This window comes from Myodes glareolus, chromosome 22, assembly GCF_982192425.1.
Source record: "Myodes glareolus chromosome 22, mMyoGla1.1, whole genome shotgun sequence".
Classification (NCBI taxonomy): Eukaryota; Metazoa; Chordata; class Mammalia; order Rodentia; family Cricetidae; genus Myodes; species Myodes glareolus.
Genome location: NC_142047.1, coordinates 14,023,392 through 14,040,156, shown reverse-complemented (window position 1 = coordinate 14,040,156; position 16,765 = coordinate 14,023,392). Strand labels below are relative to the sequence as shown.

Sequence of the window (16,765 nt, the reverse complement as noted above, 5' to 3'; positions counted from 1 at the left end):
CTAAAGCATCTATATTTTATTCAGATAACAAAATGTCATCCATGTAATGGTAGATTACTGACTTAGGAAATTGTTTAGGAATTATTTCCAGTGGCTTGCTTACAAAGTATTGGCACAGGGTGGGGCTATTGAGCATTCCCTGTGGGAGGACAGTCCACTGGTATTTCCTAGTAGGCTGAGAATTATTATAAGCAGGCACTGTGAAGGCAAACTTTTCTCTATCCTTTTCTTGTAAAGGTATAATGAAGAAACTTTTTTTTTTAATCAATAACTATGAGAGGCCATCCCTTTGGTAACAGAGAAGACAGAGGAATTCCAGATTATAGAGGGCCCATAAGTTGAGTAACCTTGTAGATAGACCTTAGATCTATCACCAATCTCCATTTTCCAGATTTCTTTTTGACAACAAATGCAGGAGAATTCCAAGTGCTGGTAAATTCTTATATATGTCAAGCATCTAGTTGCTCTTGCACTACCTGTTCTAAAGCCTGCAACTCTTCCTTAGCTAGAGGCCACTGCTTAACATATATTTGTTTCTCAGTTAACCATTTTAAAGGTAGGGTTGTTGATACCTCTGAAGGTTTAGTAATTGCTTTGAGTTCTTGTACATCCCGAATGGCTGGTGTCTGTTGTCTATAATATCTTCTAATATTTTACTCAGAAACATAAGTTTTTAGGGCTGCAGGTATGTTAATCTGGGTATTCCATTGCTGTAATAGGTCATGACCCCACAAATTCACTACAATATTGACTATATATGGCCTTCCTATTTGCCCTGCAGGCCCTATGCATTCAACCCTTCTCATGCTTTGTTTTACCTGAGATAGGGTTCCAATTCCCAGGAACTGAACATCTACCTCTTGAAGAAGCCAATTCAGATCTCAAGATTCTAGAATAATGATTCTTACATCTGTACCCGTGTCCAATAAGCCTTCAATAAAAGTGCCATTTATACAAACTCTTAGCTTTGATCTTTGATCGCTTATCGAAGTCTGCCAAAATAAATGTTTTCTCTGTCCTACTGGATTTTTTGACTCATCCTCCACATTAAACCATTATTCAGACCAGTATTTCTTTTACAGCAGGCATTGGATTTTTGAAATTTTTTGATGAGACATGTTCTTCACTGTAACTTAGAACTACTGGGCCACTTTTGACTTGGGGGCCTGTGAGAGGCCCCTCAAGTAGTTTCCCAATGATACCGGGTTGCCTTGTCTGTTGTTGACCTTCATTCATTGGCCCAATGTCGGCCTTTGCCATACCTCCTACATACACCTGAATGCTGAGTCCTCCTATTTCTGCCATTCCCAGAGGAGGTATTATTCGTGGGAATCCTACAATCCTATCTCATATGTCCCATTCTACCACAATTAAAACATTTGGTATTTTGATGTTTTCTCTTTCCATTGGAAATTGCTTCTCCTACCCACGCTTCAGTACCATAATCAAGTGTCTTGACATTCATTGTATGCAAGACCCATTCATCCATGGGTGTTGATCTGATCTTTAAAGGCCCTAGGATCCATTGGCACTCTGTGTTGGCATTCTCATAAGCCAAAGGTTCAATTATTATATGTAAGCTTCTGGGTCAGTTACCCCTGTCCATAAAGCCCTAGTTAGTCTTTGCAAAAAGTCACTAAAAGGTTCTCCCTGACCCTGTTTAACTCTAAGATATGATTCAACTTTCTTTCCTAGTTCCTGAATCCTGTCTCAAGCCTTTAAAGCTGCTGTGCTGCATAGGGACAAGCTGTGGTCATCATAAAGAGCTTGATCCTTAGGATCATAGCAAGGCCCTTGCCTAGAATTTGATCTAGAGAAATCTCAAGACCATTTGCCTTTTCTTGTTCTGAAATTCTTGCCTCCTCTTTAAAAATGCACCTTCAAAGTAATTGCTGTCCACTTTAATGGACTGCTGAGATAAATGAGCCTAATCTTGAGACATTGTTTTGTTATTGAAAGCCTGTTTTTTGACCATCTCCCTAACAAAGAATGAATGTAGTCCGTAAGCTACAATTACTTGTTTAATTTCCTTTAGATCATCCATATATGTGGGCTCCCATGTATATTCTTTGACAACCTTAGGGCACTTGGACCAGATTCTTCTTCTGTTGTTATTACTGGAAAAGCAGGCAGAACTCTGGGGAAGCTATCCCAGAGATTTTTATGTACCAACGAGGTTAAATTTTACCTTTGTATCTTTTGTTCCAGGTCATCAAATTCAATAATTTCCTCATTTTTTCAAATCTATTTACCATTGCCTTTTGTAATGTCTGGATTTCCTGTTCAGTTTTCTGCTGTAATGCTCTCATTGAGGATTCCAAGGTATGAAGTCTGTCCAGTAGAGATAATATCTCATCCTTGGACATAATCTTTATAACATACATATTGCCTTGCTGTAGAGACATTCTATCAGTCAATCTGTCATACCCCTTTGACAGAGTTTGATTAATACATTCAACAGTGTGAATTCTCTCAAATTTTGGCACCCACTCTCACTGATTGGGTTTTATTTGCCAAATCATCTGTTTCCTTCTCCAGAGTGCCTAATCTTCCATTAAATGAAGTTGTATCCTTCTTCATATTTCCAAACTCTTTCTTGAGAAATGTGATTTCAGTCTGTAAAGACTGCATCATTTCTAAAAATGCCTCATTCTTAGCCCTATTGTCAAACCATTTTTTTAAGAAAAATATATTGAAGACAAAACTAATCCCTAGAATTAAGATTAATAATGTAGAAGGGACATCATATAAGCCATGTAAAACCTCCCTCGTGCTGTAAGTAATGAGGCTATTGAAACCTTGGATGGTTAGGTTGTCTAACATATTGCCCTTTTAAATTAGCGACTTATGATCTATATTTAGTATATTAAATCTCATCTGTGGTTTAATTTGCTGGATTAGGTGCAATAACCATTACCTGCCAGTAAGTGTCACGGGTCACCTACAAAACTAACTCAGCAGGGTGTAATGGTGCATGTGAACTCATGTGGTTGGTCTGAAATCTGATTTTAGAGTGAAATGCTGAAAGATAAATCACAGACTATGTGCTCTACGGATGTCTCTAGAATAATAGAATAGGCAAATTCAAACAAATCATTAGAAAGCCATGGAACAGCTAGCTCAAACCTGGGAGGCCTGTGTCTCACCCAGATTTCTGAAGTGTGCTGTAGTGAGGGGCTGCGGGCAGGCCTGCTTTTTGCCTCACCCGGCTCCCACACGGCTAGCTTAGTCTCAGAAATAACAACAAACAAATTGTATTCATTTAAGCACTGCCTGGTCCATTATCTCTAGAGAGTTAGTTACTGACTAACTCTCATATCTTGATATTAACCCATTTCTAATAATCTGGATAGCACCACGAGGTGGTGGCTTACCAGAAAAGATTCAGCATGTCTGACCTGGTGGCTGGCTCCATGGCTTCTGCCTCATAGGCCTCTTCCCAGCATTCTGTTCTGTCTACTCCGCCTACCTAATTTTCTATCCTATCAAAGGGCCAAGGCAGTCTCTTTATTGACCAATGAAAATAACACAATAGACAGATAACCCTCCTCCATCAGTGTGCCCTGGCGGGAGGCAAACAGTAGGGTACATGGGAACTTGAAGCCAATCTGAGGCATGTAAAGAGAAAATATAATGATTTGCGGCAAGAAGAGCCACTGTGTAAGATTCTATATTGAACTGCTATCTCCACACACCAGCCGTGGTTGAGGGAGGGCTCATGCCAATCTGATCTGGTAGCAGGCAGTCAAGCTGGGGGGTTCCAAAGCCAAATGTTAGGTGCTAGATGAAGGCATAACTCACAAAAGAATCCCATACCAGTTTGGAATTGTGATTAATAAAAGGGTTATTTATTTATGGGGCAACCATACAGATCACCCTCTTAGACAATAGCCTTCTGCATGACCAGGAATGACGTCATGAAGCCAGAAGCAAGAGACACAGAGCAGGGCTACCTCTGCTTTTTTAAAGCAAAAGAGACCATGCCCAAGGGGGCTGGTATCTTAAAGGCTATTGGCTGAAGGAGCAGAAGGAGCACCCACAGCAGAGACTGACACTTGTATACCAGCAAGCATGGTGTGTGTACTGTAAAATGCCTATAACAGTCTGAAAGAACCATCTTCCAGGCTGCTGACAGTGCTCAAAGAAAAAGTTCACAGTGTATCACAAACTGAAACTTTTTATCTGAGTGGGGTAGGAAGTATACACTCAGACCTATTCTGATGGATTCCTTCTTTTCTCACTCATGGTGCTTTCCTGATGCTCCTTTGTTATCCTCCCTGCTCTCTCCATCTCTCATCCTAACTCTGTCTTTACTCATGATGTTTCCCTTCTAATTCTTTCATACATGATGTTATCCTTTTTGTCCATTGTAACTCCTCTCAAGGTGTTTTTCTCTGATGCTCCAAAGTTTCTTAGTTCATTACAGCTTAGATACGAACAACATTTTTTTTCAAGCAATATAGAATTTGATGTGGCAAAAAATATCATCTGATGTCAGGATAAGGACTGGAGCAGTCTATGTATTCTTTATATTAAGGCATGGCCATGTCATTTGATCATTAAAATGAGTCCTTGTCTTGCTGCATGCCGTGTTGTGGTCCTGGATCTTCTGTGGTTAGGATTCTCCTGGGTCAAATTAAATGAGAGTGTGGCTCATAAGCCCTTGAACTTAAGCTTGCCCCAGACTAACCTTGGTAATTATGGAGCTGCCACACTGCCAATAATGTTTTTCCCTCTTTTTTAAAAATGATTTTTATTGAGCTCTACATTTTTCTCTGTTTCCCTCCCTGCATCTTCCCTCCCCTCTTCAGCCCTCCCCCAAGGTCCCCATGCTCCCTTTTACCTTCACTTATGTTACTCATCAGACTATCTCCTCTTGAGTTAAAGTGCATCCCTTCACCCTAGGATGATACTATAGCCTATGTCACACTTGAAATTATGTTATTGTTCTTAATCCATGGCAGTTCAGAAAATATGCATGCTTAGGGTATTCCTGGGTGCACCCTACACATCCTGATTCCAAGGTATTCTATATTCAATTGTGACCCAGGATACCTGTAGACTGACGTGGTCTTGACTCTCCTGATTTGAGAATGTTAACATGTAGGATGAAAGGTACATGTAGCCCCCAAATCGTGACGATAAGGTATTGGTAAGGTATTCATTGGCTCACCAAACTTTGTTGGCACAGTTGGTTCACCTTTGTTAGAGGATTTGGTGCTGACAAACTCGTAATGGGCTTCATCTTGCCTTGCATCTCTCAAAGTAAATATAGCACATAATCACACAAGACAAAGGGGTGTGCCTCACATATTCTTCAGGCCAAAGGCTGCCCATATTGTGATAATGTCACTTGTGGTCCAGACACCATGAAGGCCTTGGTTTGGTTCTAGATTCTTTGAATTGAAATTGTGACTTGGAGAGATAAGTAGAGGGTGAGCCCCAAATATATTTGAAGGCTGGCCCCATCTTCTTGGTGGTCAAGAAGCAACAGAGTCTTTCATAGTTATCACTTAGCAGCCAGGTTAGGAAGCCTTGTGTATGATTTCATGGTGTATATTGAACAGAGTCTATCATGGAGAAAATGATTGAAGATAAGTTAAGGTGCAACCAAACAATTCTTTGTATTTAGGTATATCATTTTATTTGATTACTGATATGAGTACTTTGTTCCATTAGGACTATGATATGGATGGTTCTGTCTCTTATGTAGAGAGGGTTTTCATGGGAATTATGAAGAGAGATTGTGGTTCACAGACTTGAAATTAAGCTGATGGTTCATTCCAGTCATCCCAGAGCTTAGTGGGGGGGCACAAAGCTCCAGAGCTCAAGGTCTCTCCTTGGCTCCATGGGGAATTTGAGGCCAGCCTGGGTATCAGTAGACTTTGTCTCAAAATAATAAAAGGAAGAAACAATGGAGGACTATGCAGGAAGAAATTCTGAATCCTCTACTCAGAAACAAAGACTCTGGAGCATCAGACCCTCTATTCCTTTCTAGTAACTATGAGCAGCTTTACTTGGAGGACCAATGCGCTAGGGCCTGGGAGTCAGAAGAAAAGCTGGTTCTTTAATGGACTGAGTGTTTCTGTGCCCCTTCTGTCTTACATTGGTTCCAAGCTTTGAATTCCAGATTAATGTTTTTAGTTTAGAGAGCCTGTAAAAGCCAGAAAGCATAAGGTGGATCCTTAGAGGAGAAGAGGAGACCAGGCACGGAGGGAAGTGGGGAGGCAGAAGAAATACACTGTGGAAGGGGTAAGGAAATCTTTCAAATGGAAAGGTTTAATCCTGTTCAGGAGAAGTGTGGTGGTGGGGAAAGGGTTAACCAAAACTAAGTATGGAGGAAAAGACTCTTTTTGTAAAATTATTGCATTTTAAGTCATTTAAAACCATTTGAGGGGCTGGTTAAATAGTTTAGCATGTAAAGGTGCTTGATGCCAACCATATAATGTTGAGTTTGATATTGAGAAACCACATGGTGGAAGGCAGGAAAATAATCTACTAAAAGATCTTATGACCTCCCCACATAGACTGTGACTTGCCACCAAACCTAACGAATGGAGCTGCAACCTTGGAAGCCTAAGTAAAACAACTGAATTAAGGAGCCCTGCATGCATGTATAACTCTCCTTCCAGAAGACTAAGTTGAATAAATAAAGGTCTCAGTGCTGTGAGATTAGATCCCACTGTGTTATAAAGTAAGGGGAACTCCAGTCAAACAGGCTGCTACCAATGTAGGACTATTCTGAACACATCATACACTTGGCATATAGGACATTTAGAAGTCAAGTTGTATCCTGGATGGAGAGTGGAGGACCTTGGACTTTCCACAGGTCAGGGTACCCTGCTCTCTCTTAGGACAGGAAGGGGAGGTGGAAGGGTGAATCGGGGAGCAGGAGGGAAATGGGAGGAAGGGAGGAAATGGAAATTTTGAATGGTATTATTTATAAAGCAATAAGAAAGAAAGAAAGAAAGAAAGAAAGAAAGAAAGAAAGAAAAAAGAAAGGAAGGAAGGAAGGAAGGAAGGAAGGAAGGAAGGAAGAAAGAAAGAAAGGAAGAAAGAAAGAACCCTGGTATTTCCAGTAGCGCCATCCAAGCATGAGCCTAACTAAGCCATGATTTATGTCAAAAGGAGTCTTCAATATATTGCCATAACTTATTGACCAACTTAGTCAAGTAAATCTCTGTACATGACAAAAAATTCTCTACCTTCATATGTCATTTTTATGAATAGCCCCCTTCTTATTGTATTATTAAAACTGCATGATTTGAAAAAAAGAAGTCATGTTTCATTCACACTGGCTAGCTTTTGCAGTACTAGAAGCTTCTATGGAAGCTACTTAATGAGGAAAATTGGCAATGATTTTACCCATTTGTAGACCCTGCATGATACAACTTGCCTGGCAAGATATTTTCTGTGTGATAGTGTGTTGACTATTATAGGAACAATGAACTTTGTGGTTTGATTTCAGGTCTACCACATAGTAGGGAACTCTTGACTGATTCTGTAAACCTGGTTCAGAGCCCAGTGCCTGAGGCCGGGGTGATGCAATATGGAAAGTTCTCTGTTTCTAGAGACTGAAACCTTTGTTGGATATCACAGCCAGAATTCATAACATACATCGATGTCACTAAGATATAAGGCTGCTGCCCTACTGTGTACTCACTAAGACATAAGGCTGCTGCCCTACTGTGTACTCACTAAGACATAAGGCTGCTCCCCTACTGTGTACTCAAGCTGATTGTTTAGCCCACTTTTAAGAGAACATTACCTTAATCTCTTATAAGATTCCACGAATGATTTCTATAAAGTATCCCACTCCTTCCCCCACGTGATTCTTACAGTAAAATTCAATTTAAAAAAAGCAACAAAAGGGGTAGATATAGGCATTCACACACAGGGACAGACATAGGGACAGATAGATATAGGGGACAGACGTAGACAGACAGACTTCTTCAGAAAGGCCCAGGTTCAGATTCATGCAACAGTTAGAGAAGGGAAGTCAGGGAACTTGTACAAAATTCAGTCCTGGAAATGACTCCCAGTGGAAGTGCTTTTATTTCTTTTAATGCCACTCTTTAATCATGCCACTGAAAGGTCATGTCATCAGTTTGTACAATACCAAGAAACAGTTTAAAATATTTTCACAACACATTTTAAAAGAAACTATTATAAACTTATATGCAGAATTCAATGTATTCTGTGTCAACTTTCAGAGAAATATTTAACATTAAAATTTTTATATTTTGTAAAATATTCCTGAAATATTCAGTTGATGCCAGTAGCTCCTCATAGGTGCATCAGAAGCAACTAAACAGAAAAGCAAGAATTATCAGTAGTATTAAAAAACATCATTGTTGGCATCATTAGGATGAGCAGTAACAGAGGCATCACCAGTAGAATCTTATGTAGTGTCATGTCACAATGAATATATTTGTCTTTGAGAAGGGGTGAGAATGTGGAATCTTAGTTCTTATTACATTGGTTTTATTCTCATATGTTGCTTCTTTTGTCATTATAAAATGATAACCATATAAGTCACAGTGTATGAACACAGAAAAATAGAAATTAATACTTAACAGTTATACTTCTCTGCTTAACCATTTAGAAAACATAAATTTTATACTAGGAGTGAAAATTATTCCCTCTTTCCAGCACAGGAGACAACTGTGAACCTACCAACTTTACTTGATCAGTTTGGTTGGACTAAACTGATTTTGTTACTTTTATGTGATGTATTTTCAATATGATTGGAAAAGATGAGCATTTTTTCTAGTTTCAGATAATGCCTATACACAGCACAAAATTTATTTAACATACCTATTAATGCCAAAGAGAATTGTATTTCTAGTACAAAAATCTTCATCTATTTTAAACCATTGCTACTGTCTAACTTACCTTCTTAAGCTCATGGTAATTTTAACTGCACGGCACTTGCCAAATTAGGTAAAATAGCCATATCATCACCAATGTCAAGAATTTCAGAAACCATATTGAAGATTTTTAGTAGTAATATTGGCATGGTTGCTGCCCAAAGTGGAAGAGACTTGGAGTGAGCATTCATTGTACTACAGGTGTAGTCGGCTGGGTTTGCAGCAGGAACACGTACACTAGCCTTCTGAGGAGGGTCCAAAGCGTGACCTGGAACACAAACAAGAGCAGATTCCTGATCAGTGGTGAATCTGCCACACTTATGTTCTCTTCTAAGCAAGTTTCAAAAACAGGGTGAGCATTGTTCAAAGGGTTCATGGTGTCACGACTGTGGTTATCGGGAGCAGACTCAGGGTCAGCTTGTGCTCTCCCCCTTGCATGTCCACTGTAAGTACCTAAAGAACGTGGGTAATCCAGAGTGGTGTTGTGAATTGTAATTTTCTCAGATGCCTGAAGAGTGTCACTTCTGTCACTTGCACGTGAGGATGATGTCAAGTCAGTGTGGGAAGGAGACAGGGGCACAATGCCATGCTTGTCAGGTGCATGAAGGTGTCTGCCTTCTTTTCTTCAACCTTTAAGAAAGTTTTGAGATGTTAGTTTTAATTAAAAATTGTCCTGATTTTTATTCATTTTAGAACTTATCTGTTAATGTTAGGGTCTTGAGTTATAGTCCCCAAATGTTAGTTCGTTCAGGGTAATTTTATCACCCTAACCACTGATATCCTGTAACTTCTGCTTCCTTTATGTTCGAGTCAAAGCCCTGAGTTTGAGAATCTTAAAAGGGGACCTGCTCAGCTCTATGCTTTCTTTTCTAATGCTCTTTGCTACCTGACATTGTCATCCTCTCTATAATGGGAAGATGTGAAAAGAAAAGGATACAATGTGTCCTCTCCTGTCTTTATGACTGGGAGTTTATATTCCAGCCAGATTAGTTGAATGTGACAATCAGGGGCTTTGGGAACACAAAGAACCTCTCTCTTCTGCACCACACTAATGCTTTCCCATGGCTTTCACGATTGCCCCTTAGGTTCCTGAGGTAACAGAACAGTGAGGGTGACTTTTGAAGTGTGTGAATAAAGTGTATGACTACCCACAGCAGATGGGAATTGTGGAGCTGAAATAAGGATTCTGGGAGATGCCTTCCAAATTCTTACTCCCTAGCCATGACTGTTCTTATACATGGCTGACGGATATAATGGTCTGTTCCAGCATCTCTGTGGTGACTTAAATGAGAACAGACTCATGGGCTCATGTATTTGAATGCTTGGTCTCCAGGTAGTAGAACTACTTGGGGGAGGGTTAAGAGGTGTGGTTTTGTTGGAGGAGTTTTGTGGCCTTGAAGTTTCAGAAGCTCTCGGTTTCTTGTATGAGTTAAATGTAGCTCTAAACTGGGTACCATGACTGCCTGCCTGAACCATGTTGGTGATGAAATTGTATGTATTCCATTGGAACCACAGGCCCCACTCCGAACAAACCCTTCTTTCTAGAAGTTGCCTTGGACATTGTGTTTTATTACAGAATAGAAAATAATATAACCATCATCCAATCAAAGTCTGAGTGACATGGATGAAGCTCGAAGGCTTCATTTGATGTGCTGAAGGGGTGTTTAATAGTGGATTATGCCAAAAGAGTTGAGACCATTCCATAATGTTTGCTTAGATAGGATACATAGAACACCAACTGATTTAATGAGATACATTTAGGAAGAGTCAGTTTTGAAAATGCATTTGATGCTGTTTGTCAGGAGGGGAGCGTCATCAAGTTTTATTCCAATTACAAATAAAGGCTCTAGGTCATTTTCATTCATGACATCTCAGGGAGATTCTTTCTGTACCAGGTTTGAGGAGACTTTGTGCTACCTATGTGAAAAACTCAAACGTTCCAAAGCTTACCCAACATCATCAAACAATGTAACACAGAGATGATTAAACAAAATAGCTTAAGAAACATTTTTGTCAAAGGAAAGCAGATGAGGAAGTAGACATTCTACATGTGTGTCCAAACTGCTCAAGTGCATCATGTGAAAATGTTCAGTTCATTGGTTTCCTTGAGAATGACAAACTTGAACACATCAGAGCATGAGATATCTGTGAGCCTTAGACACATTTTCACATGTAGTATGTTTCACTAATTGCTTCATTTACTAAGTATGCTTAAGCCAGTTATAAAAAGGAAATGAAAGGGACACATGGGACAAGTATAGTTTTCCAGGACACATGCCACATGGAAAATAGAAACACTGAAGATGAGTGAGAAGACCCTGAAGATATCTTTTGAATGGTTAGTTACACAACAGGAGCATCAATTAATATAAAGACACCATTTATTTATCAGGATACATAATTTCGTATCATTCTAAAAATTACTGGTGTGGGACAATTGTCTACATTCTGCCAATTATGTTTTAAATAAATGGTGACTGGCCAGTAGCCAGGCAGGAAGTATAGGCAGGACAACCAGACAGGAAGTAAAGGCCGGATAATGAGGACAGGAGAATTCTTGGAAGAGAGAAGCTCCCTTGCAGTCCTGTCGAGACACAAAAGAAGCCAGATGTGACTACGCCGCTGAACAAGGTACTGAGCCATGTGTCTAACACAGATGAGAATAATGGGCTAATGTAAGTTATAAGAGTTAATAAGAAGCCTGAGCTAATGGGCCAATCAGATTATGATTAATGAAGACCTCTGTGTCATTTCTTTGGGACTTAATGACTGCGGGAACCGGGCAGGACAGAAACCTCAGACAACACATTATTATTGGGGTGTGTGTGCTAATGTGTTCGCATTTCTATGTTTGTTTGTGCTATGCTAGATGCTAGTGTGTGTGTGTGTATGTGTGTGTGTCAGAGGATAACCTTCAGGAGGTGGCTCTCTACTTCCACTGGGTGAGACAAGGTCTCTCAATGTTTCTGCTGCTCTGTGTATTCCAGTCTGGCTGGTTTGTAGGTTTCGGGGCTGTTCTACTCTCAGCATCCAATCTGGATTTAGGGGTGCTGGGATTACGTATGTGAGACACTTGTTGCTTGTTGTGTTCTCTGGGATAGAACTCAGGTCATTAGGTAAGTGCAAGGTAGGTGCTCTGTCCTGCTGGCCTGTGTGTGTGTGTGTTTGTGTGTGTGTGTGTGTGTGTGTGTGTGTGTGCGTCTGTGTCTGTGTCTGTGTGTCTGTCTCTGTGTGGGTCTGCGTGCCTGTGTGTCTGTGTGTCTGTCTCTGTGTGGGTCTGTGTGCCTGTGTGTCTGTGTGTCTGTCTCTGTGTGTATCTGTGTGTGTGTGTTCTATCTTAAAAAATGAAAAGATGTGTGTGTGCAGGAGAGAAGAGAGAGACAGAGATAGAGATAGAGATAGAGATAGAGATAGAGATAGAGATAGAGATAGAGAGATTGGTTATCAGCAGTTCAGAAGGAAAATGGAGAAAACTCATTGCAATGTGAGCTTTTTTTTTCTCCTAAGCTAACCATCATCTTTGTGCCTTTGGGGCCTGTGTACAGCGTTTCTAGCTGTGCCTTTTCATGAAGACTTCTACTTAGCATTCTGTTAGCCAGGGGAACTGACATTATCTTGTTGACTGAGTTTTCTGTCCTGCCCCATTCCCGCAATTGTTAAGTCCCAAAAAAATCACACAGATATCTACATTAGTTATAAACTTTTTTGGCCCAGTATCTCAAGTTTCTTATTAACTCTTACAACTTATATTAGCCCATTATTCTTATTTGCCTTAGCTACATTACTTGGCAGGGCAGTCACATCTTGCTTCTTCTGTGGCTGGGACAGTACTACAGAATAAGTGTCCTCTTCCCAGAATTCTCCTGTTCTCCTTGCCCTGCCTCTAGTTCCTGCCTGGCTAGTGGTCAATCAGTGTTTATTTAAAATATAATTGACAGAATACAGACCATTGTCCCACACCATTATCTAGCTCAGGTTGGTGATTTTATACTCATTACACTGCAATTACCAGATAATGGATTCTAAGAAACTCAAGTGCTAATATACTTTTATGCAAATCTAACATGATAAAAATGATCTCTAGTTTTATTTCAGTTACATTTCTGAAGGATAGAAACCACTGCCTTTGCTTTATTTGCCTCAAGAATTTGCTAATATCTCATTTCTGTTAGTGATATTGTGGTTTATATTCTAATCCTTTGCATATCCCAGATGTTGGTTCCTTCATGCCAAGAGGAACACCCATGGTCCCAACATTCATCACATTACCACTTACTTTCTGTATCAGCCTAAAAATTCTACTTTAGTCTAGAAATTATATCTGTATTAATTTATATCATTTTAATTTATATGCTAATGAATTTTCACTGAAATCTTGGAAGATGCCTGGCAAGTGAATGTCTGCTTATTAAAATCTCTTGAGATTTATCTCCCTACTAACCATCCCTTGATCAATAGCTAATATTAATTTATAAACCAAATTAGATTATGCTTAAAAGAACATTTGAGTTTGGTTCTGAATATAATTGTAGTTACCAATGGCTTCATTAGGTATAATAATTATATTGGATATACCCCTGTCTCTCCTAATGTTGAACTTAGATGCTTAAGGTAATTAGCTAACTATTAACCATTTGTAATTGAGATTGGCAATTGGTGTATGTAGAGTGTGAAAGTACGAACTGATGATTCTCTGAATTTCCTCAGTGTCTGATGGTATGTTCCTCTTCTCATTTTTGATTTTGTTAATTTGGATATTCTCTCTCTTTCTTTTTGGTACTTTGGATAAGGGTTTGTTAATCTTGTTGATATTCTCAAAAACCTCCTTGTCTCATTGACTCTTTTTATTGTTTTCTTTGTTTCTATTTTATTGATTTCAGTCCTCAATTTGATTATTTTCTGCCATTTACTCCTCCTGGGTGAGTTTGCATTTTTTGTTCCAGAGCTTTCAAGTGTGCTGTTCAGACGCTAGTGTGAGATTTCTCCAGGTTCTTTATGTAGGCACTTAGTGCTATGAACTTTCCTGTTAGCACTGCTTTCAAAGTATCCCAAAAGATTGGGTATTTTGTGCCTTCATTTTCATTGAATTCTAGGAAGTCTTTATTTCTGATGAGAATTTTTTAGTTTCCATGGGTTTGTGGGGTTTCTGCAACCAGTGTTGCTCAAGTCTAACTTTAACCCATAGGTGATCTGATAAGGCACGGAATTATTTCAATTTTTTATCTGTTGAGATTTGCTTTATACTGAATATGTGGTTGATTTTAGAGAATCCCACAGAAACAGCAGACCCAAGGTCCTAAGAGCTCACTGGATCTTGACTCACAACTGGGAAACCTGTGTAGGACCAAACTAGGCCCTCTGAATGTGGATGACAGTTGAATGGCTTGGGCAGCTTTGCGGGGCCTCTGACAGTGGGACCAGGATTTATTTATCCCTAGTGTGTGAACTGGCTGTTTGGAGTTCATTCCCTAAGGAGGGATACTTTGCTCAGCCTGCATACAGGGAAGACAGACTTGGTCCTACCTCAAGGGAGATGACAGACTTTGTTGACTCACCATGGGAGTCCTCATCCTCTCTGAGGAATGGGTGAGAAGAGGGAGACGGATAAGGTAGGGAGAGCAGGAGGAAAGGAGGGAGAGGGAACTGGGATTAGTATGTAAAATAAAAAAGTTGGTCTTAAAAAAATAAAAGAAAAAAGAAGTAAAATAAATAAATAAAAACACAAAAGAAGGCTAATACTTTTTATAGTTGCTGTGATAAAATATCTAGCAGAGATTATTTAAGGAAGGAAAGAAGGCTCATGGCTACAGAGAACTCCTGCTTGCCTTCCCTGCTGTAATGGACAGACTTTCCCTGCAGCACTTACAGTAGGGAAAGCAATTGGGGAGGCTTTGTCTGTGGCCGTGGTCTATTGCTTCTCACATGCTGATAGACAGGGAAGCAGACAACTCAGAACTGGTTCCAGAAGTAGTGATGACCAGTAAGACCCATCACAGACAACCTTTTGCTAGCTAGACCATATCCCAAAGGTTAAATAATCTTCCAAATGGTAAGAAAATATTCAAAACATGATCTTCCTTCTCTCTCTGTCTCCCTCTTTCTCTTGCTTGGTGGTGGTGGTGATATGTATGTATATGTGTGTGTTAATGCCAAAAAATTTCTATCAAAGTGTAAATCAGGGTCCAGTGTGATGGCTAAATGGATAAAGGCACTCGCCAGCATCAGTGACAACTTGGATTTGATCCCTGAGACTGAAATGGTGAGAGGAGAGAACGGATTCTGCTATGGCACACGTGTTCCATGCTTCCCTCCCTCTATCAAATGAATAGAGACCAGGGTGTCCTTGAACTGACAGAGAACAGCCAGCCTCTTGTTCAGGAGTGCAGGGATTAGAGGTGTGCACCAACATGCCAAGCCTCCTATTTCTATTTTTCCTGCCTCTGTGTTCTCTGGATTTCAATGTGTCAAACTGGTAGACTGATGTGGCCTGGGGGCTAAGAAGTTAGCATACTTCCTGAGAGTTCATTTCCAATGATGATATACTATAATTATTCGTGTATATTCATTCTGGGTCAGGAAAGATGGCTCAGTAGTTTATAACACTTGTAGCTCTTGCAGAGATTTGGGCTTGATTACCCACACATTGGTAATCTAAGGCCTTCTGAAAATATACATATTAAATTTACAATTCATTACATTACAAATATTAAAGTTATGAAACAGCAGGGAAAATAATTTTATAGTTAGGGTCTCCACAACATGAGGAACTGTATTAAATGATCACAGCATAAGGAAGTTTGGAACTACTGCCTTAGAAAGTGACTAGCTAGCATGGTTGTTCACAGGAGTGAGGGTTTGAAGGAGGTAAAGGATGTTTGAGGCTCACTTCCTCTTCTCTGACACTATTTGCAACTATACAGACATAGAAAAACAAAGGCATCACTCCCCTCACAAGCAAATATGTTACTTTTCAAAGTAGTAGGAATTACCGTGAAGCATGATTTTTTCCAGAGTATTCAGGCTTTGCCTCTCCCAGAGAACTTAGGATCATCTCCGATTTCCTAAGGACTGCTTGGTCCTTCTTCTTTACTGCAGAGATCTTGTTAGAATATAAAAATTGTTTCCTTATGTTATGCAATGAAAAGACAGAGGATTAATTTTCCTGGTTTTATTGTGAAATGAACTCTTTTGTTTTGGGGTGCACATTTTCAAAACTGCTTCATTCCTTACCAGGCACAGTAGATTGGAACATGAAAAGTAGGAACTATTACTTAAAAGTGAAATATCTTCTAATGTACTTATCTATTTACAAATTACTATGATATCATCAAGAAGTAAAAAAAAAATATTTTTGCTAGCTAGATTGAGAAAATCATGAACTGAGAAATTTGGCCTTTCCCTATGACTAAGACTAAACTGAACTCCTCATATTTTAAAATTCCAAAATCTTATATGAAATGATTATTAATTTTATAGGCCCCCTTTCATCAGTGTTTCTTGTCTATGGCAAAATGCATATTATTTTCCATTTATAAATAAACTCTCAATTACTAGTGTCCTCCATTTCATAGTATCTGTGAAACTGCTTTATAGAAACCCATTTGTCTACTGAATCATATTCAAAACTCATTAATATTCAAATTCTGATTCACATAACCCTTACTCTAAGGCTCCAGGTTAAAAACAGGATTCCTAACCTCCAGCAGCTCACAGTGATGAGGTTACTTTACTATGAATAGGTTAATATCTAATTACAACCCTAAAATACTGTAAATGTGTGAACGTAACACAAAGAATCAGAGTGTATGTTATTGACAAATACAGAACAAATATCCAGAAATTAAAGGGTTACTATATGGAAATTGAATCTTAACATCCATAACTGTTGCTTATTT

At 39.4% G+C, this 16,765-nt stretch overlaps 1 long non-coding RNA gene across 1 annotated transcript; it reads right to left on the bottom strand.

The window, feature by feature from the left end:
- Positions 1-8,024: 8,024 nt before the first annotated feature.
- On the bottom strand, positions 8,025-16,720 carry LOC148118439 (uncharacterized). The gene is made up of 4 exons (XR_015735991.1): positions 15,860-16,720; positions 9,324-9,500; positions 8,896-9,138; positions 8,025-8,307 (listed from the first exon to the last, which is right to left on the bottom strand). It is a non-coding gene; the product is annotated as an uncharacterized LOC148118439 (long non-coding RNA).
- Between the last annotated feature and the right edge of the window lie 45 nt (positions 16,721-16,765).